This window comes from Hyaena hyaena, unplaced genomic scaffold (genome assembly GCF_003009895.1).
Source record: "Hyaena hyaena isolate Hyena2069 unplaced genomic scaffold, ASM300989v1 scaffold_311, whole genome shotgun sequence".
Lineage (NCBI taxonomy): Eukaryota > Metazoa > Chordata > Mammalia > Carnivora > Hyaenidae > Hyaena > Hyaena hyaena.
In genome coordinates, this window is record NW_024080944.1 from 1,308,964 (window position 1) to 1,335,545 (window position 26,582).

General features: G+C 42.1%; 1 protein-coding gene across 8 annotated transcripts in view; it reads left to right on the forward strand.

Moving 5' to 3' along the window:
• ZBTB38 (zinc finger and BTB domain containing 38) overlaps positions 1-26,582 on the forward strand; it is a 158,288-nt gene that overhangs the window by 58,672 nt on the left and 73,034 nt on the right. For 6 of the 8 annotated variants that reach the window (XR_005531129.1, XR_005531127.1, XR_005531128.1 and 3 more), the window contains exons 5-6: positions 10,739-10,804; positions 25,411-25,509. The gene's annotated coding sequence lies outside the window, so the exon portion shown is untranslated. Of the gene's footprint in view, positions 1-10,738; positions 10,805-11,456; positions 11,751-23,816; positions 23,923-25,410; positions 25,510-26,582 lie in introns of those variants that run through there. The other 2 variants (XM_039248541.1, XM_039248542.1) reach the window with 2 other exon arrangements.

The window sequence follows — 26,582 nt, forward strand, 5'->3', positions numbered from 1 at the left end:
AGGTGAGTAGGAGCACCTGGCCAGAGGAAGGACAGTGGGTCAGAGAAGAGGCTCCTGAAATTGGGAAATGGGGGAAGTTCTCTGTTACAGCAGAAAACATAGTAAACAAACAATGACCAAATTTAAGGAAAACTTCCACCTTCTAAGGAAGTGTGACCATCCATCCCGTCTGCATAACTGTGCTCAAGCCCATCAGACCAGGCTTATTGGTCACCTAATGGCATATGACTGACCTTTCTCATTCTACCATCCCAGATTCAGGAGGGGGGGTGGGTCACCGTCATATCATTTGCTTTCACAGTCAGCCTCCACAAAAGGCTCAGCTCCTGATGGTCCCTAGTTCATGTTTAGGTTCTATAAATCACTATTTAGGTTCCTCCATGCCCAAGTCCACATCTTCCTCCTGTGACTGCACCAGGTAAAGCGGAAGAGCCAATACCCAGAGACACCAGGGAATTTGCCTCTTCATCAAGCTCACTGCTTCTGTGCAGAGCCTTCATGATCTCTTGGCTGTTCCCACATAGCATCAGTGCTCATCACTGCTCTCCTGATTCTTGGCCTTCTGATCCAAACTTGTAGATGATGAGTACAGATTCCGGGAAGGTCTACCACCTGTCTTCAATCAGGGGCACAACAGATGGAAGGTGACTTCCCAGACATGGCTGGAGCAGTTGTCATCACTATGCTATTGGCTCTATGTAAAGCCCATCTCCCTGGCATCCTTTACAACTTCTTTGGCTGAGGCACCTTCTGATGCTTAGATAGAGTTCTAATTACTGGCATGACCTGGATCCCGTGGCCAAGAAGGTCCATGTGGTGGTGACAGAAGTACCTCCAGATCTAACCCCCAGGAGGTAGATGTTAGAGTTCTGTGACATCCAGACAAGGTGTCCACATGCTACTGGCAAATCTGAGATGATCAACAGAGTAGGAAGTCCAAGGGGAGAAAGTGTTCAGTGGGGTCTGTGATCTGATGAGTGCCGCTGGTGATACCATTCTTCCCTGTCTGTGCTGAGTCCACACACCTTGCTAATAAGTAGCTAACTTTAGGAATAAAAAGCATTCACACAGTCTCTGACCAAAGCTGCTGGATGACCCTGGCCCAAGCAAATTCTGTCTCTGCCCCAAGGCTGCCCCATCATGGCTTTCATATCCCCTCTTGGGAGAGTATCACTGGTATCAAGTCTGCCCGTTGGGCCAAGATGTACTGCCTCAAAGAAGTCCAGCATCCCCAGACGGTGATGTCCCACTTATAGTCCGGAATAACTGGTCAAACCTAAAGACTCCCTGCATATCAAGAGCCCTGTTTTTCCATCACTGAAATGCTGGACAACTCAAACTGCTGTGTAGACAAGTATTAGGAAATCTGGAACAGTGAGAAATATTGGAAGCCACCCCAGCCAAGCTCTGAAGGCATCCCCACGTGACTGCTATCTTGACTGAACCAGCAAGAAGAATCCTTATATATCTATCAGACTAAAATAACAAATACTGATGTTCCCAAATACCAGCAAGGAGGTGAAGAAATTGGATTGCTTTTGCACTGCTGGTGAGAACATAAATGGTATAGCCGCTCTGGAAAACAGTTTGTGTTTCTTAACAAAGTTAAACATACATATACCATACAGTCCCACTCTGGGGTATTTATACAAGAGAAAGGAAAACTCATATTCATTCAAAAGGCTGTGTATCAATATTCATGGCAGTTTTATTTCTAATAGCTTAAACCAGGAAACCAGCCAGATGTCCTTCAAGGGGAAAATGGATAACAAAACCGTGGTACATCCATACCATGGAAAACTGTTCAGCAATAGAAAGTCACACACTATTTACATACAACTTAAATGGATGTAAGGGCATTATGCTGGGTGCAAGAATGCCGATCTCAAAGGGTTATATACTATATGACTCCATGTATAACGAACTCAGAGAGACAAAATTGTAGTGATTGAAAATAGAGATCAGTGCCAGAGGTTAGTGTTGGAAAAAAATTGTGATTCTCAGAGGGTTAGCATACGATTTTTTTGTGATGATGGAATAGTTCTGTACCTTGATTGTGATGATGGCTATTCCTGTCACTACATGTGATAAAATTTCATAGAACTACACACACACACACACACACACACACACACACACACACACATGAACACACACATACACCATGTAAAAACTGGTGAAATCCAAATAAGGTCCACACCTGAATCAATAGTATTGTTCCAATGTCATCTTCTTGTACTAGGCTAGTGTAGGATATTATCATTGGGGGAAGCCAGATGAAGTTATATAGTTACTGTTCTATTTTTGCAATTTTTTGGTGATTCTTAATCTAGTTCCAAAAATGTAATTAAAAGCAACTTCGAAAAACTCGTTTAAGTTAAAAAAGAGGGGGAGTGTTTCCCACCTCAGAAAAAGAGGATTCAGCCACTGGCCTCTCTTTTATGAACAACTACTATTGTTTATTTTACCACTTTCTAATTTACGGGTAGGCTTCTATGGCCTCGCCCTCTGCCTTTTAGAGACAGCCCATCTCAGATGGAATCAAACTCAAGTATTCCAGCATGGAGTGTGAATACACCCCCTTTCCCCTCCCTGAGACTTGGAACTTCAAAGCGAGGTAAAAACTCAGAGATCTAAGAAATGGTCTCACGATGAAAATCTAGGACAAATCATCCTTCTTGCCCCTGCACAGTGATTTTTTTTCTGGAATAGCTCTTTGTCTTCTCTGCTCTTCATACAGATTATTCTCTTCACCTTCACCAAATGGGCCCTCCTCTAATGGAAGGAGATTAACCCTTCTTTGCCCCCTTTCAGTCTCATTCAGCTGAGGGCTTTCTTATAGCGACACTGCATTCCCTGAGCCTTGTGCCACGGCCGAATGCTGCAGCGTGAGATGACTGCCTTCCCTTTGAAGGATGTCTGCCTTTGTCAAACACCTTTTTGCCAGATCTGGCCGTGGAAAGGCAGTTTTGAAATTAAACTTCTCATGAGCCACTTGGGTTTACAGAATGGAATTGCACAAGGCCATGGACATTTAGGTCAAGGGGTACTTGCTGAGCTCACTACCTTCAGGGCCTTATCTTACTGAACTGCTAGTATTATTTATTCCCTTGCTTTACTGAGGGGTCCCCAGCATCACCTAAGATTGAAGCTGAGCATACGGGACTGATTATGTGGCATCGTGTCCGGATATGACAAGGCACTCAGACATAAGCCACTGTCCCTCAGGATGAGCCTTAGCCCCCAACTTCCTGCCATGTGTTATTATGGGGATTCATCTCAAGGGACCATGGTAAGATCCTTTCTTGGGCCTGGCTTTGGACCATAGATCAGGACAGTGTGCTAGAAAGGTGACAGTTTGAATTGTTGATCTTCAGTAGGCGTTGGTGAATCTCCTAGCTCTGCACCTTTTGGTTTCAAAACCATACTGAACAACGGAAAATGAAACCTGCAACTTATTTTTAGCTGCTCATGCTAACTCATGAGATTTCTTTTTTGCAAATCAAATAGGATAAAGACTACTTCAGCTGGCTAAACTTAATCTGATTGACTTAAACGGCAATCAAGCCTACTTCTCTGATACTTCCCAAGTGACCCTTGGTCTCAGGTGATATTTTGGCCAACATTTACTATTTTGCCTAAAATTATATTTAGTTGAGCTTTAAAAAAATTGAACAAGTGTACTATAACATTTTCTTGTGAGAGGAATTGAGAAATAAGTTGTAAGCCATCTTACCAGAATTGTTCATTAACTTGCATTTCTATAACCATTTAATAAGTACCTATTTTTTTAATGTTTACTTATTTTTGAGAGAGAGAGCACACGTAAGCAGGCTAAGGCAGAGAGAGGGAGACACAGAATGCATAGCAGACTCCAGGCTCCACGCTGTCAGCACGAAGCCTGATGTGGGACTCAAACTCATGAACCATGAGCTGAAGTCGGATGCTCAACTGACTGAGCCACCCAGGTGCCCCAATAACTACCTATTTAAATGAACGCTTGGAACTTTAATTGAGCCAGCATGTTGCATTACAAAGAGCAGAATACTAGAAATTAAGGAATAGGGCTCTTACCCTGGTTGCTGAGGTCTTCAGATATAATACTCTCTTTGAACGTGATTTTCTCCACCTCAAAGAAAAGGTTGAGATGGCATCCTGCAAAGTGCCTTGCCCGTCCTATAGTTCTATGAAACATATTCTGACACTGAGAGCTGAGGAAAGGTTGAGGCGCAATTTGGAGGCAATGGTGTTGCTGTCAGACCGTTCTTATTTCTGTCTCCCTTTTCCCTGTTCTGGGAGGGACAGATTTAAACAAAGCCTGTGGTCTGCTTGCCAGACAGCTTGCCATGTGGCTCCCCTTGGGAAACAAGTGATTAAGTACTTGAAAGACTTCCATGGGTATTTTCATCCCCTAGGTCCATTCCTTAGTTCATTGAGCAGGTTCTCCTATTTTAGGAAGTGGCTTCATGAGACAAAGCTAATGGTTCTGCTGGTAGTGATGGGAGCAGAGAAAGAACTCCCACGTTGGTGTTGGTCAGTGAAGAGCATACACATATGAGCCCCTTCACTGCACCAGACAATGCTCTGGGTGCCATGGGAGATACACAGATCTTGCAGGAAGCAAGCCAGCGACATGATTAAAGGTAGATAATTCAATCAACAAAAACTTATTCTGCTTTTATCTTCAGTCCAAAGGAAGTGAAGATTCACTGAGGTTTGTTAAAGCTGCTCTGGTGAGATGAGGTGCATGGTTATGGCGTCTCTGAGCTATGTCTTTATCTGAGAGAAGAGGAAAACAAATGACTTTGTTCCCAGGTTGAGTCTTGGAGTATATGCTGCCCAGGATGAAGGAAGATATTAGGAGAGGATTATGTTCTCACACAGGGTGGCTTTTACCAATCTGTGAGAATTCTTCCTCCTCCACTTCAGTTTACATTCCTGTCCTCCCTCTTCACCCTACTTGCCAATCTCTCAAGAAAGAAGAAACTCAGCCATCTTGCTGAATCTTGCCAATTCAGGATCTAGTAAAACCTTGTTGTTCTTTCCTTTAGTGCCATGTTGCAGATGCACTGAGAAATAAAAGCAGGAACTATTCTGTTGCTAAAGTTGAGGTAGTGATATCAAAACAGTGGTGAGGCATGTGGAGGATATTACCACAGGAGAGTTGAAGTGGGGCAGAATGTTGTCGACCAGAAATCTGAGTCACTCACCACTTTTTCTCTGTTGAAAACCACTTGGTTCACATTTCCCGTCTCCCTCCAGGTCTTTCCTAGAGGGTAACTTCAGTTTCCTGTCTCATCCTTGCCAACAAGCGTGTACTCCGTTCCACAGACCCTAATGGATAGAAGTTAGAAAACTCCTAAGAATTGGAGGCTCCCCAGAGTTCAGATTCCTCAGTCCTGTCCATCTACTCAACCATTCATTCGACTGCCTCATGAGCACCAAGCAACATAATCCTCCTCTCATATTCCCAGGCAGAGTGGAGCTGATTAGAAAGCCCCCTTTGAGAGCCATCTGGTTGGCATATAAAATTACTGCCAATGAGCAAGATAGTCAGCTGGCCACATAACCAGGAGGCAGGAGACTTGGAGGCTAGCTCTTGGCCTAACCGACCTGGAAGGCAAGCTGGGCTAGATTTTGTAGAATCACAAACATTCAGAGCTGGAAGGGATCTTAGGGGCAAAATGTGCAGATGCTAACAGAGAGAGTTAATCACTCAAATCATGCATCTGAAACACTAACCATGGTTGAGGAGAATCTCTTACTCAAAAGTTAGACTTCTGAAAAGTCCGTTTTCAATATATGTTGAGGAAGGAACTCATAATACCAATTTATTTGTTCAGCACAAAAATGCTATTCGTAAGCGGTCAGGAATTGATTGTTACACTGAGTTTTCTTTAACTGATAATTTAGATTAGAACACTCTAACAACCTGATAACAAATTTACTCACATGTGCTGAATATATAAGGTATAAAAGGAAACAAGATCTACTTTTTAATACTTTTAATTTGCAAATGGGCAAACTCACTTATTAAATGTGAGACCTTGGGCAAATGACTAGATCCCTCTCAGCGTCAGTTTCCTCATCTGTAACATGAAAAGACAGCTAGTGGAGACTTTGCCCAGATAGAAATGTGAGCTTTCCCACTTACTTTGTCTCATAAAACATTTCCAAATTATGACACATCTCTGACCAGAATTGTTAATCTGCTTTCTACTGTTAAGCTTTCAACATGGTCTAATTAACTCCTCCTTATATTTTCTTTTCCACCTGCTGGTCCAGCCAGTCTCCCGTTGGTGGCATCCTGGGTACCCACAGTTCCCAAGGCCTGGGAAATTAAGGCTGGTTCATATAAACAGGATTAGTCCTGGCTTCAGAGAGTGGGGATTCCCTCTACCAGGATTCTGATGGGAAGAAGTTTCTTACATCAAGGCAGAATGTGGAGGAAGGAGGTTTTATCCTCTGAAGATTGGTGGAGAGACCTAGACTTTGGAATTGGTCAGACTAAGCTTTGAATCCTAACTCTGCTATTTCCCATGTGACTAGAAATCCCAATTAGGTCCTCACCCAAAGTTGATAATAACTAATACTCACCTTGAAGCATTATTGGCTTAGCATTAAATAATATAATATAGCCAAATATTGAGTATGTAGTAGGTTCTCAATAAACGATAGCTATTCTAGACTTTGCTCTGATTAAGATAGGAAACATAAGCTCCTGCCTACCTCTGTAGGCAAGATGTAGATGTTCAAAATAGCACTGGACTTTCAAAAAATTTTAAGTAAAAATGTCATCCAAAGCCATTTTTAGTCCTTGATAAATTAAGGACCATGTTGCTTCCAGGACTAAATACATTATAGACCGATATAATAACCTCATAAAATTTTCTAAACTTTATAAGGCTAAGAATTTAAACAAAAATGTTGAATTTGTTGAACATTTCATTTGTAAAAATTTAGATTAGAATGGCCTAACCTGATAATAAATTTATCCAGAACTGTTGACTATCCATATGAGGTGTAAATGGAAACCAGCTGTAGTTTTTAATGCAGTGAATGTAGTAAAGAAATGGGCAAACCAATTCAAATGTTTAGAAACCAAGGATTCCTCTGGGACTCAGTGTCCTGACTTGACTTTCTTTCTTTCTTTCTTTCTTTTTTAATATACAAAGTCAAGCTTTGTTCTTACTTGAATTATGTACTTTGCATAAGCCATGCAATTTAACTTTAACCCGCAGGACTGAAAATAAAATGAGCTCAGACTGCAGAGCAACAAGACTGTGAGCAAGGAAGAGCGTTAATCAAAGTGAAAGACGCACCCCTCACTGCCGTCTCTACCATTCTCTAGCCTGCTCCTGCCAGGCTACTTAGGGTTCCATAAATTTGACTCCTTACAATGGCAGAAACAGGTTAAAATTTTTATCACAGAAAAGGGATTTGTCTTTTATTTATGTATTTACTTACTTATTTTTAATGTTTATTTTATTTTTGAGAGAGAGAGAGAGACAGAGGGCAAGCAGAGGAGGGGCAGAGAGAGAGGGAGACACAGAATCTGAAGCAGGCTCCAGGCTCTGAGCTGCCAGCACAGAGCCTGACTTGGGGCTTGATTGAACCCACGAACCATGAGATCATGACCTGAACTGAAGTCAGAGGCTTGACTGAGCCACCCAGATGCCCCAAAGGGACGTGTGTTTTAAATTAATGTTTGTGTTTGTGCCCTGAGAAGGTTGATGATGTGCACGCTATTTTTAAAAGTCATAAGTGAACGCATACCCTTGCCACTTGTAATCATGACAAAGCCTACGTTATTCAGGCATGAGCATGGTTTTCTTTTTCGTTTTTGTTTTTTTAAATGCAAAACAGGATTTACTAGTTGAGAATGTCTGCCTTAACAAGCTCATCAATCTTAATGCTTTTAACTACAGTTCAGATTTGTTTAACACAAGCAGGTTTGGAAAATAGGCCACGTTTGCTCATTGAGCGTATTTAGAATACCACAGAATAAACTAATGCATGGCTTTTAGGCTCATTTTGACAGAGGGTGGACAGGGAACCCACTGGGAGGTTTGGAAACTGTTGCCCTGGCATCAGGCTTAAAAGTACCAGTAGGGGACCTGACGACATTCACCACTCTGCCCCTGTGAGGACATAACACTATTCACTCATCTCATGGGAACATGATATGGATTACTGTCCTTGTCACTGTCATTTATTATTCCAGGCAGAGGAGGCAGCAACTAGTTCTATGTGGTCACAGTTGATTCCATGTGGTGTATATCTAGCCTACATGATAATAATTTGTGAGTATTTTAACATGACTGTCTAGCTTTCTGATGTTATTACTAGGGAATATCTGAACAGACGCTAATAGCCTCAAATGCCTAGGTGTTCACTTCAACCTCCTCTGACCCCACTGTGAGGACCCTGCTTTATAGATGACCGTATATTAAATTGGTACCTTGTAACTCAGCCTGATAGTCTCTCTAATTCTTGACCCCATGGTAAAGGAGGAATTAGCCTAAGGACACTCCATTCTAATTTTCTGTTGCTGTCAATGGTAACCAGAGCTCATAGAGCAATGTCACGGGGGTGGGGAAGATGGTTCCACCACTGGTGTTAGACCAGTAGCTACTGTCTCCGTTCGAGCCACGTTTATTTCTGGAGTCGTTGTGGGGGAGAGATGTGCTCCAAAGAGAAGAGGATTTGGCGTGGTTCAGGTATGAGTGACCATCTGGACAGCCCAACTCGGAGACTTAAAAGTGTACGGGATAGAGGTGGGCGGGGTGCTTTCCACACGTTGAGCTGAAAATCACTTGGGTTCTGGGGAACAAGATAGAATGAAAGCTAGAAACAAAAGATTCGGTTGTGAAACCTAGCACCTAAGTTAAGATGCTTGAATACAATTTCTCCTTTAAAAAAATTCTGGGGAACTTGAATATTTTACTAACCTGACTATTTTTAGCCAGTCCTTATAGAAGATCAAGGCGCTGGGAAACTAGCAACCCAGAAAATATGAATCTATTTTTGCACGTATTAAAATTAATTAGCATTAGTATATTCAGTGACACAACAAGGCAATTAAAGACTTTTGGAGAGATAAGACAGATGTAAATATGTACTCAAAATAAGGCTCCTAGCATTTTATAAAAATGTTGGCTTACGTCCAGGATCTAAGGGTGGGGGTGGGTATGTTTTCTTTGTAGCTGAGGAAAGTAGAGAAGAATCTAGTCTATTTTCTTAAAAATAAAAGACTTCTTGTTTTATACAACATGGTAAAAGAAACTCTTTTCTATTTTGTACCTGCCGGCAGTTTCTGGAGGAAATTTTTCTAGCAAGCTATGCTGTTTTCCTCTCTTTGGGGACATGGTGACACTGGTTTTGTAGCAAAACAGTATTTGCTTATTAGGCATTTCTTCAAAATCCTGAATAAGCAGCTCTTTCCACATTTTTTTGTTCCACATGTTAAACGTTTCACTGCAATTTGAGCTTCAATTGTGTGTGTGTGTGTGTGTGTGTGTGTGTGTGTATAGGAAGGATTGAAAGGGGATGCATAAGAATTCTTGAAGGTTTTTTGTTTAAAAAATTAATTCCTACAATTATGTATTGGAGTCTCTACAGAAGGCAATTCCAATTTATTACACAGAGGCAAACTAGATCCCATCAATCTTGAGCAGCGGGGGTAGGGAGGTGGTATTGAAGAAGACATGAAATTTGGTGTTTGAGTAGATGAGATTTAATTTTCGGAAAACATTTCACTCATAAAACGGATGGCACCCCAGTGTCAGCCCTGACCTCCATGATGTCAATGTCATCGTGCAAGCATAGCTAAGATAAGCCTCAAAGTAAAACAAAGAAACATCACATCTCAGCACAACACCATTTCTTCCTGCAGCATGTACGATATATACACACACAGCCTTTGGATATCCCTGCTAATGCCCTGTTACTTTACAGTTTAGCTTTTGGAGAGGGAGGGAGGGAGGAGACAAATCATTTTGCATGTTCTATGTTCTGAGCAAGTGCGGTAAGTACGCTGCTGCAGGTCTTAACATTATTTAGGTCAGTATCCCAGGGATGGCTTTTATCGTTCGTGATCAGCTATCCCATACATCCAAAGGAATTCAGCATCAGTTTATTTTTCTGTGCTAATTTTATTTGCTTCTAAGTTTAAGCAAATTCATTCACATTTTAATACAATTCCAACCCAGGAGGTATCTGCTGTTCTGTACCGCAGATACATTCAGCAGGATACATTTACACGGCTTGTGGTTAGAGGTTATAGCACCGATACAGACAGCCCGATCATGCATTCTTCTATAAGCCTGCCGGCACCATTTAGGACTTGAAAAATAACCTAGAAATGCTATACCCTCTAAAATTATTTTTTACTCTATAATGGCTTAACAGCTTTGGATTTTTGTTGTTGTTGTTAGCAATTCTATGAAATTAATAGTCTATCAAATGCACCCCAAACCAGATACATACTGTATTGAAAGCTTTCTTCAAGAAGAAGATATGACAGTATTCATCCCGGCTTATTTTCTTCATTAGCAAAAGGATTGTTTGATTCTCAGAAGCAAAAGGACACATTCATTGTGCAGCAGCTCTGCTTAAGTGTATGAAATGCCTTCTACTGTCTGGTTGCAGAATTTGGAGTTTGCTAAACAGTGTTTAGTGATTGGGCTCATCTTGCATCACCAGTTGATGACATTTTTCTTTGTTCCCTCCTACCCAGTTGAACCAAGACTCTGAGGCTGATATGCAATGTCACTTACAACATTAATCAGATACTGCATTTAAGGTGAGCTGTCCCCTGCCTCCTCCTTCCCCAGTGCTTGTGTCTGCATGCAGTGCGTATCTTGCTTCTGTGAGCCTAAGATGGCAGGCAGGATTAGCCGTGCTTTTGCTGTGTGTGCATGCTGTGTATAGAATTCATTACACGTTGCCTAGTATTTCAGATGTGAGTATGTAAATGCTCGGTATGCCATATCATCTGGTAGCGAAGACTTGTTTTTGCCTCATTACAGCCTTAGATATTTCAACATCACCTTTCAGTTCCGATTCATTTGCCTCTGGATGTTTGCTTTTCATCACGTTCAAAATAGGATTTTACCTTTTTTTTTTTTTAACAAAGCCAAAAAAAAAACCAAACCCTACAAACAAAAACAACAACAAAACTCTGCTACCAGATGGTGTCTCTCCTTTCTTCTTGCATTTGCTGTCTTTTAAATAATGTATGTTGTATTGTTAATTAATGTGAATATCAAATTAAACACTTGAAACTTACATATTTATTATGCAGGTAGGAGGCAAGGTGGAATCTATTTTTAACTCTTATGCACTCCATGGTGTGCACACAACTTGGTTCTCAAATTTGTATTTTCAGTACTGGTATCAGTGGTTTGATTTTCAGCAAATGTGACAGTGGCCTTTGCAGTGGTCAGCTCCGGGCTTTGAACTCTCAGAGGAGGAAGGAGAAAAAATTCAACACACCACCTCCTTGGTTGCAGCCTCAGAGAAACCTTGGAAGAGAAACTTCTTTTTTCAATCCTGTTTTCCTGTTGATAAATTCGGTTCTCGTGATCACAGTACATTCAAGCTGTTCTGCGTATGATTTTTGGTGTGTGTGACAATTGCATCTAAAACTTGTGAGCAAGAAGACGGAGAAATCAGTTGGTCTCCATCGCTTTACATAAAAATGGCCGAGTGTCTTGTCATGCTAGCACTGCATTAAGTGATACATACAGGTAGGTCGGAATTTGCATGTTTTATAGATTTTTTTAAGCCATGCAGCAGGAATATTAGAGAGATTAAAATATGACTTTTATAATAAAAATTAAATAAGACAGCTGTAATTTTTTGGAGGGAGGGTATTAAATTGGACAGGCTTTCCTATTCAGATACTATATAAATGTATAGCTTTGCTAAACTTACAAAATGATTCTGCTATAAAAGTGAGCTGATTCCTTCTTTAAAAATTATATATATGTGATAGGTGTGGCGCCATTAGACAACAAAAGAATTTTTTGAAAAGTCTGTTGATTCAGCTCCATTTTAACTTGAAACTAAAAATAAATGGTTTTCTTGAGATGATTTCAAAGAGCGCAAACAAGCTTAATAAGAAACATTTAAAATATTTAAATTTTAAGAAGCGGTCTTTAAACGTGTTATATGAAAGATGAAAATAAAAACTTAAATGGTTCCAAAATCCATTTTAGATAACATACAAGAACAAATATACTATTTGTGTATCTATTACTTGGAGAGATGAGGAGTTATAATTTTTAAAGGGGGGGATATAAAATATAGATGGCCCTGTTAGAAGAAAGAGAGCTTCACTGAAAGAAAAAGAGTGCCTAGAATGGTTCATTGCAGACCATACAGCTATGGTTCTGTAAGTACCGAATTCTGGCACTTTTCAAAATAATTTCATGGACTCTTTCCTTCAAGCTTAACTTCCGAAATATATTTTAGTTTCAACTTAAAATTGGGCCAGAACCTGTTTCCTTGGTAACCAAATCTTATTTAAAAATGCACTAACAGATATGCAAAAGATTGTCTTAAAAAAAGAAACAAATGGTTAATGAAAATTGTACAGTTCTTTTTCCTCCCATGTAGAGTCTGCACTGGTGTTAGACGTTTTTAAATGCGGTCTTCAAGCCTTAAAAATTAAGCCATATTTCTACACATATAGAGAAAGCTTGCACAGTGAGAGCTTTTTTCTTCCTCCTTTGTGCTCAGTACTTTCAAAAATTAAGGTTTTTCTTTGTAACGTGCTCCAGAATGCTGGTCAAGGCTTGTGTACAAAGGTGTAGTTTCATTATCACTGGCTCCCCAGCGCCAGTGAAACAAAAGCCATCTCAGAAATTCTGAGAATCAGAAAATGCTTATGCCCTTGTTTTCCCCGATCCCTCCATCGGTAACCTCAGAGCTCTGGGTAGAGGGGACCCAAACCCAAGCCCACCCCCCTCAACGATAAATGCACATCGAGCCTTTGTTGGAAATGTCTTTGCAGATGTATTAGGAGGAAGATACTGGCAAACCTGCAACCTCTCTGAGGTTTGCTCTGATGTGAAGAACATTAAGACTCAGAACCCTCTGTGTAAATAGCTGCTTTATTCTAGCAGTTTGCCTAATATCCCAAAGCACTGTCTGTAAAACCAAACCTCTAATGGGCTAAAGGTTTGTTGCTGCTGTTGTTGTGTTGTTTTGAGGCCAACTTGAATATTTTGCTTGGAGTCTTTCTCTGGCTCAATGATATTAGAACGTGATTCACCTCGTAGTGATTTCGTTCTTTGGGCTTGCCATGAAACATCCTTCCTGCAATAGTTTTTCTTTTCTCTCTCTCTCTCTCTCTTTTTTTTTTTTTTTTTGGCTGTTCGGGAGCCATTTTCCTTCTTGCCTGTGACTTAAAATGACTACGTACATTTTGAATATAGCATCAATCAGAAGATGATAAGCTGAAGGGAAATGTCGGAAACCTGATTCAGTATTGTCTATTTATTTTAGTACCAGGAGCATTAACAGTTGCAGTAGGATCAAGCTAATTGTCATTCGCTCTTGAGCAAATAATGAGCCAGGCATTTGTAATTAAAACACTATTGCTATTCAGAAAGATTACAACTACACTGTCTTCCATTTTGATAGGCCAGTACAAATTAATCATTTTGAACCTATTTGAATCTTAATCACAAGATTAGATGGAGGCAATGGAATTGTTTTACCATAAAAATGAATGCCTGATAGATTCAACAGGGTATTTCTTCTTTATAAAATGTTGATCCTTTTATTGTTAACTCAAGCATGGTTGCGTCATCTTGTAGATTTTCATACCTAATGATTTTTTGTGGCATTATTCATTTATGGTGCTCTTGGTCTTGCCGAAAAGAATTTTAAACACAATTCAAGGAGGTCGAAAGCCAAGTAGGACTGTTGGGGAGTATACTGTACCATTGTCATTCTAATAAATAGACCAGAGAATGGAAGAATAATTATTATTTATTACTTTGTTGTGTTTCGCCTTAATGCTTTGCCTTCATATTTCACAGAAATATTTACAAGGCACAAAGCTTTTCTAAAATTACCCATTTACAGTTATTATTGGATTTCCTAGTCTAGTCAAAAACACTTCCTGATGATTGCAGAGATGGCACTTACGCCTTTTCATTGTTTAAAAGGCTATGCTTCACCCATTTACACTTTTTGGCTAAGGGGTTTATACTGGGCAGGCCAGAGCAGGTGCGACAAGAAGAATGTGCAAACAACTGCCTTTGTTCTTACCAAAACAAAATGAGCAAATCTGTGGTTTTCTACCTGAATGATTTATAGTCTACAGTTCTCAACTCTTTTTCTTTGGAGAATAGGAAATGTTTTTTCAAGCCTTAACTCAGTGAGACTCCCTTGGTTGCATGTCTTGCTACTAGAGTGATGTTGATCTACCTCAGCCATTTCCTTGGATCCTCCATAAAAAGACTGGTAGCCAGACTCTGTTTTAGAGCTGGTTGGTAGGGGAAGGAGGATCAAGAGAAAGACCTAGCACTTCTACCTTTAATACTAAATCCTGCTTAAGCCTTTGAGCTCCTATAACCGTTTGGTTCATTCTAACTGCTCCCTTCTGGGGGAAATGCTCTTCTTAACAGCTTTTTTGGTAATGAAACATTTGATACATTTATTGAGCACCTACTACAAGCCAGGCATATCCCAAAGGCTGGAAATATAGTAATGAGCAAGAGAACAGGGCCTGCTTCTTATGGACCTATCTCTAATGGAGGGGAATGGCAGGGATGGGGAGCTCAAAAATAAATATGTAAACAGAGTAGATAAGCACTTAGGAGAAAAATAAAAATTTAGAAAGCAAGAGTAAAGGAATCCTGAGTGACTCCATCAGTTAGGTGTCTGACTCTTGATTTTGGCTCAAGTCATGATCTCACAGTTTGTGGGAATGAGCCCCGTGTTGGGCTCTGTGCTGACAGCATGGAGTCTGCTTGGGATTCTCTCTTTCCCCCCCTCTCTCTGCCCCTCCCCAGCTTGTTCTCTTTCTCTCTCAAAATAAATAAATAAACTTTAAAAATAAAGAGCAACAATGATATCTTGGGAGCAAGAGAGCCACATTCAAATGATTGGCCAGGGAAAGCCTTCCTGTAAAGGTGGCATTTAAGCTGAGACCTGTCTGCAGGGTGAAAGGGACCAAGCTGGGGGAAGTTCTAAAGGTACCATTATGAGGCAGAGGAGTGCTCATGCTCCGACTGCAAACTCCTTCCTTTGTAGAGCTGCCGCTCTAACAGAGCCAGGTCTGATGACTTTGCAGGTTCTGCCTTACGTAGGTCAGCTTCCCCTTATGTAGGTAGGTGGCTGGTCTTAGTCACATTCCCAGGATGCGGTGCCAGTGAAGTCACTGTCTGTGACCCAGTCCCACCCTGAAACCACCTAAGAAAGGTGCAGTGGTAGTGATAAAATGCTGCATATATTTAGCACTAACTCAAGAAATCCCCAGTGGAAAGGATGCTCAGAGCTTTGTTTTCTGTAAGAACTCCAGAAAATAAACACGTGGCAAAACATTGAGGCAGTCATTTCCTTTCATTTTTGTCAAAAGCAAATGGTGGAAGGGTCTGTCCCATCCTGCCAATAAATTGTCTTTGTGCTGTAGTGCCTAAAACATTTCAGTTCCACGGATCTCTTTGCCCAACAATGGCTTTCTAAGGACCTCACTACTTGGCATGGTATTTCGCTATTTGAGCAAATAATACTAAAGAAATTCTTTTTAAGAACCACGACTCTTGTATGCCATTTAGGCCAGTCTGCTGATGAAGCTTTGAGAACAAAGGGATTGGTTTACTATAAAAGTTAGAAACCGTAACACCCTATGAAGGCTTCGGAATGCGTCAGAAGCATCTTCTAAAATAGATCTACAATATAGTGGATTTTTTGAAGTTTTTATTTTTATTTGTTTTGGGAGAGAGAGAGAACAAGTGGAGAGGGGCAGAGAGAGAGGGAGAGAGGATCCCAGGAAGGCTCTGTGCCATCAGCGTAGAGCCCAACTGAGGACACAAACTCACAAACCATGAGAGACCATGACCGAACCAGAAATCAATAGTCAATCACTTAACCGACTGAGACCCCCAAGGCACCCCTAGTGGGTTTTGCCTATCACAAGGTAGAGGTGGCTTGGCTGACTCCTTACATTTTGTTTGGATTTAACTAGCTCATGAAACATTCCACTGCCTAAAGAATGTTCTAATCCTTTGTAGTAGAGTCTTGCCCACCAATGGAGGATTGGGCTTCAATAACTCAGTTCACTTCCTCAGGCATCACTTGTCAAGCTGTGTGACCGACACCGCTCCAACCCAGGCAGAATGGAATGTAACAACCCAGGAAACTTACATCCAGGTTCCTACACAAGGCTAGAGCATCGTATGATCAGGCACAATGGTGTGTCCCCTCTTCCAGAAAGAAATGAATGGCATGCTGTTCTCTTAGTGGCCTTTTATACTGTTACCTTAGAGGCCAGCCTTCAGTTTGGGGACATCACCCCATGGCAAGGGTGCTTCTTCCTGGGACCTCATCCTCATCACCTTCCCAAGATGTCTTGGCTCCTAATAAGCCACCGTATGTCTGGCCGCCCTGCTCCAAGCTGGTCTGCCTACATTTGCCAGGTGACTTCAATAACGGCTGCCACTCTTTTGCATTCATGAGCAGATGTTAAGTTGAGAGGCCCTTGCATGCAAAAATTTGAATTTGTGATGCAGGCAAGATGCTTCTGCCTTTTTACCTTCCCTGGCTGACAGCGGGGTTCTCCTTGCTGGCTGTCCTGCAGAAGGCTTGGTGGGTAACAGGTATATCAAAGACCAGTTGCCAAAGCTTATGTCTCTGTTAGGTGATCCCCGTGTGGCTCTGCTATGGCTTCAACATCTCACTGGCCAGAAAATTGTTCTTTTGATCTTGTAACTCATTTTGCATCTTTTCCTCTAATGCTCTCCTTGCTTCTGCAGTTATTCCTGCTCAGGGTTCAAGACTAGCACTTGGGTCTACACTCACTACATTTGGCCTGCAGAGGGAGTTTGTTTTCTGGTTCTGTTTTGTTTTAAAATTGCCAGTGTAAATATTATTTCTGTGTTCATGAAAAGCTGTGAGAGCTTTCATGATTTTCCTTATAGAATACAATAAATCTCTTCCTTCCCCTGTGGTCCTTGCTGCCAAATGGATATTTTGAAATTCCTTTTTCCTGGTAAAATGTTCTACCCTGACTGAGGCCTTGCTCTAATTAAGGCCTAACAGTTCTGCCCATCTTCCCCAGCGCAGAGAGCATGACGCGGAGTGCCTGCCCCGAGGGCCTTACAAGCCAGTGAGACGAGAAAACAAAAGCCACCAGCTGAGAATGTGGTAAAATCCCAGAAGGGCAGTGCCCTTGTAATTTTTTCTCCCTTTTCTCTTGTTTCTTGAGCTGTGGAAGGGAAGAGGGGAAGCTTTAGTAGGGAAAGAGAGGGGCTGCATCACTGAAGGATTCTCTAGGAACAGCAGGCTATTGGGGAAATGATGTGGAAGAGAATGGGGTGGTCATCTAGGAGGCAAAATGGGGTGATAGAGGTGACTGCAGACTCAGAGGGCTGCAGGGGGAATGGTGGGCAGAGAAAATAAGAAGAGACAAAAGGAGCAGCCAGGAGGCTGCAGGTAAACAAAAGGATATGCTGCTTTGCCTACCCTGAAGCTGAGGGTGCAGGGTCCAAGGGAGAAAGAGTGGAGAGGGGATGCAACTAGAAAAAGAAGTCTAGGGAGAGCCCCTAAAACGCAGGCTGCAGGCTTGCGGTCTGGCTTCCATGGTGATGTTGGCCTTGCGGCTTAATTGTCCCACATTGGCTAGTACAAAGAGCCTACAGATTGACATCCTTAAGGGTAATTTGTCCCAGAATGTTTATGACGTCTCCATCCCAAGGCTCTTGTTCTCCATCTGAGAATGCCAGAGAGCCCCCCCACCCGCTCACCCCCATCGCCCTGCTAGATCTGGATTAAATTTGAAATGAAATAAGCAGACTTTTCACATGTGCTGTGATCTTCTACAAAGCCCAGATGATAGCCCCAAAATACCTGATTAGGAACTCTCTCCCGAAGTCATATTGCCCATAACAGGCATGTTGCTCTGTTTTTGGAGCCGCCCCCAAAGCTTGTCCTACCTTGCTCCTCACCAGCTTATCCAGACCCTGATCCGAGTGCCAGGGGTTACTCTCATGGAGTCCTTTGCTCTGGAGGCAGACCACACCAGCTGGTGCGCCACACGTAGTGTGGTCACCATCCCTGTACCGCTTGCTTAGCTCTTACAGGAATGTAAACCACAGACTTCAGTTGCTGTGTGGACCTTAGACAATTTTTTTTTTTCGGTCACTGAGAGAACTGTGGCCCAGAGACATTGTGGCTTTGGAGAGTTAAGAGGCCATGCTTGACTCCTAGTCCAGTGCAGTTTCTACAATTCGCTGCTTTTAGGTCACAGGGAAACCTAGTTCTAAAGTACAAGGTCAGTTAGTAAGTATTTTAGGTTTTGTGGATTGAGGCACAATTGGGGATACTACATAGGTATTTATTATAACAACAGAGAAAACAAATTTCTTTAAGCTTAAAAATTTTTTTTTTACATTGATTTATTTTTGAGAGAGAGAGAGAGCACGAGTGGGGGAGAGGCAGAGAGGGAGGAAGACACAGAATCTGAAGCAGGCTTTAGGCTCTGAGCTGTTAGCACAGAGCCCGACACAGGGCTTGAACCCACCAGCTGTGAGATCATGACCTGAGCTGAAGCCAGATGCTTAACTGACTGAGCCACCCAGGCGCCCCTCTATAACTTTTTGTGGACAAAATTTAGTAATATATAATATTAACAGTAATAATATATGCACTGCCCTGCCATAGATACAGAAATGAATGATGGTGGCTGTGTCCTGATGAAACTTCACTTTGTGGACACTGAAAGTTGAATTTCATGTAATTTTCAGATCATTAAATACCAGTCTCCTTTAGATTTTTTTCCAATCATTTAAGATTGAAAGAACCAGAGGCGCCTGGGTGGCTTAGTCGGTTAAGCGTCCAACTTTCGCCTAGGTCATGATCTCGCGGTTCGTGGGTTCGAGCCCCGCGTTGGGCTCTGTGCTGACTGCCAGCTCAGAGCCTGGAGCCTGTTTCAGTCTGTGACTCCCTCTCTCTCTGACCCTCCCCTGCTCACACTGTCTCTCTCTCTTCTAGAAATAAAAAAAAAAAAAATAATTAAAAAAAACATTAAAATTGAAAGAACCATTCTCAGTTTGCAGGCTATACCAAAACAGGTGGTGAGCCAAATTTGATCCACAGGCCATAGTCTGTGGCCCCATTTCCTAAGTCAAAATCTGCAAATTGGGGGCTCTTTGGCCAGTCCTGTCCACATGTGTGTTTTATCTGTTAACAATTTTAATGGAACCAGTTATAATATTTCTATTTTCCAGTTTTTTAGTTGCTTCTAATCATAAATTCTTCTCATTATATTTATATAGTTCTAATTATAAAAGTAATATATACCTACTGTGAAATAATTTGGAAGGTTGACATTTTGGCATGTCTTCTTTCAATCTTTTATCTATGCATGGTGATATTTTTTTAATACTTGAGATAATATTTTGTAGACAGCCTGTATCTTCTTCCTATTCACGTAATATCATGTCATTTTAAGGCCTTTCTTTACATCATCTTTTAAAACTTTATTTGGAAAATTTTGAACCTTAATGGAAGGACCAGCTTAATGAAACCCCATGTGGCCACCGCCCAAGTTCTACAATTCTCAAGGCTGGTAAACCTTGTTCTGTGTAATCCTCTCCTGTATTATTTTGAAGCAAATCCCATACATCATACCATTTTATCTCTAAATATTTTGGTATGATTCTCTAAAAGACAAGGATACTAAGAGAAAGCCCTTTTGCTTAGCAAATAAGTTCTGAAGTATGTAGAGGTAAAAGATAATGATGTCTGCAACTTACAGATGGCTCAGGAAAAAATTAGGTAGGTAGGTAGGTAGGTAGATATGAGTAGAATGTATATAGGACATTTTTGTACTGTTCTTGAAATTCTTCTGTAAGTTTGAAATATTTCTAAATAAAAACTTTTAAAAATGTAAATTACTAAAAGAATACATTTTAAAAATACAATTTACTAAGAAAAAAAACCACAGTATCATTGTCATTACCAACAAATTATAACTCTTTAATAACATGAAATACCATAGCATTTCTCCTAATATGACCTAATTTGTCCAATTACATCATTAAAAAATAATTTACTTATTCAAAGCACATTTGCAAATAAGATCCTTACCGTACAATTGATATTCCCTTAAATTCCATTTAACTGATTGGTTTCCTTCCTGATTTCTTTCATCCTTACTATTGCTATAAAAAATTTGTTGAAAAAATACCGTTTGACCTGTAGGGTTGCCTACAGTCTGAAATCTGATGACTACATTCCTTGGTGCTATTTTCCATGTTCTTCTGTCACAGAGGTTTCCTGTAAATTGGTAGTTACAGCTGGAGATGTGATCAGATTCGTATTCCTTTGTTTGTCTGTCTGTCTAAGTAGTCAACATTTCATAGATTTTCCTATAAAAGTCCTGGTTTTTGCCTTCATTGGAAAATTCTGCAGATCTGGCCTTCACATGTAGCAACAATTGATGTGGGGCTGGGTAGTGAGCATGCTTATTCCCACTTAGGTGGGATATGAATTATTCTGCAGGCCCCAGTTCGTATTACTGCTGCCTGCCTCGCGGGAGCCTTTGAGCCCCTGTTCTACACACTGCCTCTTCGGGGCTTTGGTAGACTTCTCAATGCACCATCACAAGAGGCCTTTCAGAAATGTGGTAGAGATTAGAGAAAACGACTCAGACACGGACTTTTTAAGGGGAAAGATAAGCAGCTACATAAAGGGAGGCCAAGTGATAGAAATTTGTTAAGTACCCAGGATGAGGGAAAGAGAAAGAAAAGTAAAACAACAAATTAACAGAGTGCTGCAAATATGGGAGAAAAAATGAGTTATGGATTCCTAACCCATGGTGGGAAACTAGGAAGGGAAATGGGTTTCAAAAGAGACAAATTATAGTCTTTTTATACATTATAATATTGAAACCTTAAAAAAGAGAGACAGAGAGAGAGAGAAGGGGGCAGTAAATGTTACATTGGTCAACAGCCCTAAATCAGAAAATGCAAGCACGTAGTTGTAGCATAGCAGAAATCATGTGGGGATTAAAGAAAATGAGGTAGAAAATGAGGAAAGCCACTGGAAAAGGACCAGGAGCCACGGTTTGGAGATGTTGAAGAACTGGTAGACATTTAAGAGGAGATGATCTTGAAAGTTTTAGAATTTTTTTTTCTGATTTGCAAATGTATTGAACTGAAAAGTGTTACAAAGATCTAGAAAAATAAATCACGTTTAGTTGTTTGGGAAAGAATAAAGCTTTACAGAAAAGAATAAAATTATGACAAGTTGGGATGTTCCTGGAAATTTCCAGATAGTTCCCCATACTCAAAAGAATGATTAAGAGAGAGAATCTGAGACTGGTTATGAGGAAGGGTGGAAAATTTTGAAGGACAGGCTGATTATGTAAGTTTTCGGCTGTGGTGTTTAAAACTGTTGCCATGATATTTTAGTTATTAATAACAATTTGGGGGAAATCTACTCCCTTCTGGAGAAACATTTGGCTCTAATGAGGAAGAAATGCCACTGTTTGTGAATTCCCAAGTGGATGTTAAGGAGCCTTTCACTTGCTAAGCCTCTTAGGAAAGCCAGAGCCGATTTCACCCTTAACAAGCTGTTGACAGTGTCTGATCAAGGTACCACCTGGAACATGTTAGCAGAACAGAAAGTGGACTGTGGGGTCAGACCTGTGTTTAAATCCCTTTATGTCATTTGCCATGTGACCCTGGCAGCTTGCCCATGGAAAATTTCTACCTGTTAAGGGTTGCTGTACATATGTAGCTATGATTCTTACTGCTTGGATGGAAGGAACTTAGAGCTCTGAAATAATTGCCTTCCAGCACTAGCATCCACACCAGTTTACACTTAACGAGTGCTTACCGTGCGTCAGGCAGTATTGTAGATACTTCACAAGTATTATCCCATTTCATTATTTAAAAGCCCTGCGAGGTAAGTGTAGTATTAAAAGTAGCCTCATTTCATGGATGAGGAAGCTGAGGCTCAGGGAAGTTAAGTAACTTGCCTAAATTTACACAGTGAGTGGCTTTGTAAGTGACAAAGGTGGGCTTTAAACCCAAGCGGGAAGAATCCAAAGGCCAAATTGCCTTGCTCTACCACTTCCCATCTTCCAATCTTAAGCACAGACAGTCATGCCTCATGCGGGCCTTTCCAGCCCGTGGTTCTTAATTCACGTGCCTCGGTTTTCTTGGAGGTCTCCAAATGATTTTCCGTTTCCAAAAGACTCAATGGAAACACATAAACTTGGATTCAGACCACAAGTTTCTTTATGTTGGAATCCACGATTCACAGTGGATTGGCTCAAGTTTTGTAGAAGCTCTGATTGGCAGTTACTTACACAAAAACATGGCAGGGTTGTTTTTTTAAGTAGGGAGATGAATCAGTAGTTAATAAATGCAATTTAGTGGGAAAGATCTTTCTAAACATGTGGCCTACAGCGAAAGACCAGAGGGTGCTTGGCTTTGGGAAGGTCAGGAACTGCTCCTGTACGTGTGTGTGCATGTTGCCCAAACTGCCCGACTTCAAAACCCCGCCTTTATTTGTAAATTATACGATTCTTTAACTTGACTTCAAGTCAATATATTTTTCCTTGATTACTGAAAATGTTTTGCTGGCCTTGTATTTAATATTGCAGTCTCCTTATTCTTCAAAATGATCGGGTTCTTCAAATATAATCAGGAACCGAGATGCAGAACTGCAAACATCGGATTCCAAGCTGAAAACAGGGTAACAGGCTTTGGATCCTTTTAAGTTGCAACCTGGGAGAAAAACTTTGCTAGAGAAAATTTTAAAATAAGACTTATTACCAAAATGCGGGGAACGCGGATGAATTTTTTTTTTTTTTAATCAAGCCAACAAAACCTGCACGTTAATGCTCCAGGCTGATAGCTCCACAAGGCAAGCTTGTGGCAGGCCTCTGTAAATACTTTTTCAGGAGCAGTCCCTGAATCTTGGAAGAAAGATCCTAGGAGGCAGTCGGTGCCCTTTATTTGAGGAAGAGGCCTGGGTCTTTAGCGTGAAATGCTTTTTTACACCACGTTGGGAAAAATCTATCTAGGCCTCTCCTGACAGCCATGGGAAAGCACAGGTGACACCCTTTTTCTGAGAATTAGATTACATTAAAACTGCGCTCTTTCTCCGAATCCTGCCTCTCTGCAATGTGCGGGACTTGGACGCCGTCCGGGGCCTGGATCTGGAACCTAGGGGCCCTTCTGTGGGCCCAGGCCTTGTTCTGATAGGCTCAGTGGCCCCTGGCCCCCTTAACTGGGCTGGCCTTGGGCCAGGTTCCTAGCTGTGTTCCCCCTTGGGAACGAGGTGGAGGCCGCGGGCCTCCTGGTGGAGTCTGGGGCCCCGTGGGGCCGTCGTAGTTTCTCACCCCCAGCCCCCACCCCGCCGTCGCACCAGGTACGGTCTGGGCCTCGCGAGGCCGTCGTGCGTCCGTCGCTCCCCGGTCCCGCCGCACTCCCGAGGCCTCGTCCGCCGCGCGGCGGCTCCCCGGGCGCTCCGGCCCGCGGGCTGAGGGTCGGGCCGACCTCTCCCAGCCGGGTCGCGGCCGCTACCCCGCGCCGGGGGCGGGCCGGGCCGCAGAGCGGAGCCGCCGGCGTCCATTTTCTGGGCGGTGCTGTGTGGCGCAGCGGCCGGACTCGCGGGTCCGGAAGAGCCATGGACCCCCGGGGAAACGCGCTCGCGCCGGAGCAGTCGAGCCCTGTAAGTGCCATTCGCGGGGTCTGTGTGTGGGGCTGGGTGGGCGATGTGCGGCCTGCGGACGCGGGGCCCCGGGCGCGGCCGGCCTGACCCCTCCTCTGCCCAGGAGGGGCCCCTGAAACCTGGTTGGGAAAGGGTGACGCAGAGCTGTGAGCTCTGCAAACGCTGGAAAACCGAGCTGCTGCAGAGACCGAGCGCCCGCAGGTGCCCGGACCCGGGGGCCTGCGCCCCAGCGAGGGAAGGGGGTCAGTTGCAAAGCGGGGCAGGTGGCGCCGCATCTAGTGACCCAACTGCGCGGCTGTGCTAGAGGGCAGGGGGCGGGGGAGAAATGTGCACCCAAGGGCCGGGGATGTTATGGGCTCAGGTCCAGCAGGCACAGGAACTGCGCTGACGGTGGCAGCTCCCCTCCCCCAGCCTGCGACTGGGACCCCAGTCCCGACCCAACGGGAATCTGATGATTTTCTTGGTTCAACACCAAGCCCCTGAAATTGAATGGGACGTGCAAAGGCAGGGCCCTGCCCCCAGGGGTTTGCAATCTCAGCCTTCTACTTCTCCAAGTAGTTAGGTCTTTTCTGTTGGTACAACACAACCGCCCGCTGTAAGCTGCTGCTTTGCAGTCTATAATAAATCACCCGAGATTTCAGTCTGTCCGCGATTCCACTTTATAAATCCTTCTGTGCTGTAGGTAAGTGACGAATTCCATTCTGGACTTCGGCCCTAACTGAATATTCCTTTTAAGGATCCATCATAGATGATATATGTTATGGTGTCTTATACATATTTTAAAGGTTAAAGACTTTTTTCCTAATTACGAAGCCCAACTCCTCTGACCAGGTTGGCATGGTTGAGAAAAACATAGGAGGATTTAGTCCGTGTTTTCAGAGAAACTTCTGGTGAGGTACTATATGTAAGTGTAGTGTTTTTCCAACAAGAGTAGTGACCCATTAGAAGATTGTGGAATCAGTTTAGTGTATTACTACAGGAATTTTTTTTAACGATATAAAACACAATCGAATATAGGAAAGAATTGAATGGAAAATATCAGAGTGCGTTGCATACAGTAAGTGTTGTTTTGAGACTTTGGGGTTTGTTTATATAATGTCATTTTTTTTAAACAGGGAGTCACTGTCAAAAGTTTATAAAACGCTTATTTACAGGATAATAACCCAGGCTTTGGAATCAAATGAACTTGGGTTTAAGTGTCAGGTTTAACAGAAACTACCTGTGTGACCTTGAATAAATTCTGTGACCTCTCAGAGCCTCTTTTTGTGTAGCTGTAAGATTGAGGGATGTCTCCTACATTGAGGGGTATTATGAAGACTAGACGAGGTCATGTATGGCATTTTGCTCAGTGCCTAACTTACAGTAGGTGTTCAGTACACAGGCTAATGACAATTACTGTTGTTGAAACATCAAATCCTGGCAGCCAGTCATGGGACATTGTGCTTTTTCTTGTCTTTTTTTTTCTTTTCTTCTCTTCTGTTCTTTTAGGTCTTGATGTGGAGGAGATGGAGGACTCAGAACCAAGAATTTCCAAGTGATTTCTTCCAAAGCACAAGAAACTGTTAGTGCTGGTGTGTTCTAACTGAGGTAACTGAATTTGCATCTCTCCTTAGGGTGTATGCAGTAAGAAATGTTTTTTCTGAGGGACTGAAGGACTCCCAAGGGGCATATGATTTGTGCCAGCGATCCGGCAGATTTGGGGCTTACAAAATGATGACACTTAAGTGAGCTGTAGAGTGAGCACTACAGTAAGCACTGAGAGTACAGATGGAAGCCCGCCTTCAGGACACTTGAAGTTTATGTAGACAAGAGCTGACAACGCAGAGAAGGCCTCTCGCTCTTGCGCACGCTCTCTCCCCCTTTTTTTTCTTATTTACTCCTCACAAAACCCCTACAAGGTTTAAAAAAAAAAAAAAAAAAAAGAACCGATGTGAAATATTAAAGTGTGAAAATGCAGACAGGTCATGGAGGGCTTCGTATCTCATACTACACTTGTGGTGTACATTCAGTATGCAGAGCATACTGCTGGGACCACCAAGTTCAAGGCAAAGTGCTTGCCCTTGAGGAGCTTGCAACCTAAACTCAAAAGAAATAGTCAGATGGGCAGTGCCTGCCATTCACCTGCTTCTGTGGCAGTCAGAGTGGGATCTGTTAAAGGAAGAGACCTGAATGGCTGACATATCACAGTTCTTGCCTCTCAATGCAATTTTACATTTTTTTTTCAAGTTTAACACAAACTTCCATCCAACTATTAAAACTTATACTTTCGGGCCACTTGGGTGACTCAGTCAGTTGAGCATCTGACTCTTGATCTCAGCTCAGGTCTTGATCTCACAGTCATGAGTTCAGGCCCAGCATTGGGCTCTGCTCAGCGCGTGAAGCCTACTTAAAAAACAAAAAAATAAACGTATACTTCCAACTTATAAATGATAGTAAGATCTTGTCTGAATTATTCACTGATTTGTTCATTCAACAAATGTTTATTGAGCTTCCACAAGGCACGTGGGTATTTAAGACCAAACATACTATATTTTTATAATCATGATATTAATCATGTTCAGTCTCTTGGCAAGGAATTATTTGTCCAACTTTTAGAGATTTGTTTTGGAGATTTATTGTTTTTTGTTTGTTTGTTTTTTAATGTTTTATTTCTGAGAGAG